Source organism: Macadamia integrifolia, chromosome 5 (assembly GCF_013358625.1).
Source record: "Macadamia integrifolia cultivar HAES 741 chromosome 5, SCU_Mint_v3, whole genome shotgun sequence".
Lineage (NCBI taxonomy): Eukaryota > Viridiplantae > Streptophyta > Magnoliopsida > Proteales > Proteaceae > Macadamia > Macadamia integrifolia.
The window spans coordinates 21,097,856-21,100,785 of record NC_056561.1 but is presented as its reverse complement, the minus strand read 5'-3'; the positions used below and the strand labels follow the sequence as shown (position 1 = coordinate 21,100,785).

At 39.3% G+C, this 2,930-nt stretch overlaps 1 long non-coding RNA gene across 1 annotated transcript; it reads left to right on the top strand.

The window, feature by feature from the left end:
- Positions 1 to 652: 652 nt before the first annotated feature.
- Positions 653 to 1,470, top strand: LOC122078341. The gene is made up of 3 exons (XR_006140048.1): positions 653 to 832; positions 960 to 1,028; positions 1,226 to 1,470. It is a non-coding gene; the product is annotated as an uncharacterized LOC122078341 (long non-coding RNA).
- The last annotated feature ends 1,460 nt before the right edge of the window (positions 1,471 to 2,930 follow it).

Genomic DNA, 2,930 nt, shown 5'->3' with positions numbered 1-2,930 from the left:
TCTTAGCGCTGCTGGTCCGAAAGAGGGGAAGGCTCCCTAATGCAGCAGCGAAACAGAGACCAAGAAGAATGGGGCTGGGGTTCCGAACTCCCACATATGTTTTTATTTTCTTAGTTTCTGTTTAAGGTCCCTACCATTTTAATGCATGCCACCAAAAAACTATAAAAAGGCACAGTTGGGTGGGTTGGACCAGGAATAGAACCCAAAAGACAGTCGAGAGAGAGAGAGAACGGACCAACCGTTCCAGTGCTCAAGGTAAGACAGTGGATACACATGTTAGAAGCCATGGTAAGGGTGAGATCAGGTTCTCTATTGGACCATGATCTCGTAAAATAATATTACACCATCCAAAGGGTGTGGAAACCTATCTATCTGGATGTGAAATCAACAATCAATAAAAGTTCGACACCCAATAAATAATTTGAGATTATTACATGAGGCCCAGGAGAGGATCCAGTCACAGCTTTGACCTCTTACACCATTGAAGTAGGCATAGAGTTGGCTATAGCCCCGTATTCCCAACCAACTAGCCAAAAGGCCCAAGAAACCTGCACCATACTAAAAGTCAATGTAACATGTGCGAAGTTTATCTCATTCTATTAATACACCTGTCAATAGAAGGATCACTGTCAGAGACTATAAATTTTCCACCTCCATCAATTGGTTTTGCATTATCAAAACGAACTCTCATATTGGGTCTCAATACTCTCAAGTTGCTATTGTGTGTGTCTGTGTTTGTGTTTGTGTTTGTGTGGAGAAATCGAAGATGGCTGACAAATCCCAGACTCAGAACCTCAGCCAGCAAGGTGGCGAGGCCAAGGCCCACGCTCAGGTAACCAATATATTTAAATGTGTCATGTTTATTTGCATTATGCATGATGACTATGCTATGTTAGCACATGAGTGCATGATGATGTTATGTATGGTCCATGAGAGGATTCTTTTTCTTTCTCGTTCAGATGAGCAAGGACCAGATGATGGATAAGGCAACCGATTCTGTCAATTCTGCCAAGCAATCATGTGAAGAGGTTCAACCCTTTTTCTCTTGACACAATTATTTTCCCAACAGCCAAACTTAACTTGTTATTTTACAATTATCCAACCCTATGATAAAAAGGCCTGGACCTCTGGGACCCAATAATTGTATGGCTAGGATTTGTCAATCTGGACTCTCAATATGATGTACTTTCATTTTAGTGACTTTCAGCATAAATTTTGTGTGCAGACTTGTCAGCAAATGAAATCCAAGGCGGAAGGAGCCACAGAATCTGTCAAGAACGCAATGGGCATGAACAAATGAAAATTATAATCTCTCTCATTTTGTTTATCCTTTTTTTTTGTGCTTTAATTGAAGAATCGCTGATTATTGTTCTCGTCCTTTCAACAATGATGTGTGCTCCCAAAAAACAGATGGAGCTGTAAGATCGAACCTCAATCAATAAAGTTCTCTAGCAGCAACGGATTCTTCTATAGGTTCTTCCTTCTATATAAATTTAAAGGGCGTTTCGATCGGAAAAAATTTGACTGCTACTCGGGTTGCAGCTAGCCAAGTAGCTGCAACCCCCTACAAGCAATCAAAGAAATGGAATCTTTACTCCTCCTTAGGGTTCACAAATCCCCTCCTAAGTTATAGTATTTTCCAAAATGTCCTTTTAGATTTCATTTCTTTGGCTGCCACGGGGATTGTAGTTACTTGGCTGCAATCCAAGCAACAGCTAAATTTCGTCTGTTTCAGCCTATACTCATCGAGAATCAGCGTATTTGAATGCTTCCAGTAGCACTGAACAGCTGTGATTCATAAGATTTACATACAGGCATTCCTAGATAATCAAAAAACAAAATATATACACAAAAGGAATCGAAACTCCACCTTCCAAAATTACCATCAACAGAATTTAATGACCTCAAGATTTTTCCAAAGTGACAACATTTGACATTGCCAAATGACCATAAATCCTCAACAACACCTTTTAGACAAATACAAAAAAAAATGAGAAACTTAGATACTATATTGCCAAATGACCATAAATCAAATTTGTAGCGGGGTCTGTCCGTTGAGTCCAGTGAATCTTCATTCACGTGATGTGATGGTAATAACTGTAGTGGCATCGGGGGTGATAATAGGCCCTACTGTAATTAGGGCAATAAAGGAGAAGCACTGGTGGTGGCAAATGAGAAATAGAGCGTTGTCGTGTAAAGATGAGCGTTGTTGGAATTTGAAATCGCATTTGGAAACTACTCTTGAAAAACCTCACCCCTATGCTCTTTTCACCTAAGATTCATGCCCATTCCATTGATTTCACATTTTATAAGAGAGATCTAATACTGAAAATGACATCAAAACCCAATAACCATCGAGATTCAAAAAAAGCGAGAAGCAAGAGGACAGTCGAGCTTGATTTTTCCTGCAAACCCATCCTTGGTAATAAGCCCCCTATCGAAGTCCATCTCCAGACTCTGTGAGGCGTTCCTTGGTTTGTTTTGGGAAGGAGGAGCAGGAGGACAGCGAGAATAAAAACACATAGAAGATTGAATAAAAGAAAAAATAAATGGAGAGAAAATGACGGTTCAAACAAAAAGGTTTCCAGTGGTAAGATTGACACATGTCGGCTCAGCAGCATATGTGAAGTGGATCCTTACTTCAAGTAAATGAAGATTCACCGCCTCCCAAATAAGGATAAAATGACAAATAATAGGAGTTTTGAGTTATGGCACATTTATTCTCAATGGAATTTGTAATCACATTTCCTCCTTGGTAGCAATAGGTAATACGCAAGGGATAGAACCAAGAAAATTTTGTACGTAGACTCATTGCTGCTAAAGCTTTCATGGACAAATATTTCCACTATGAATAGAAGTAAACATTGTACTTTAGTCACTCTGAATCCATAGTTTCTTAAAATCCATTACCTTAGCAATTAATTTTTTTT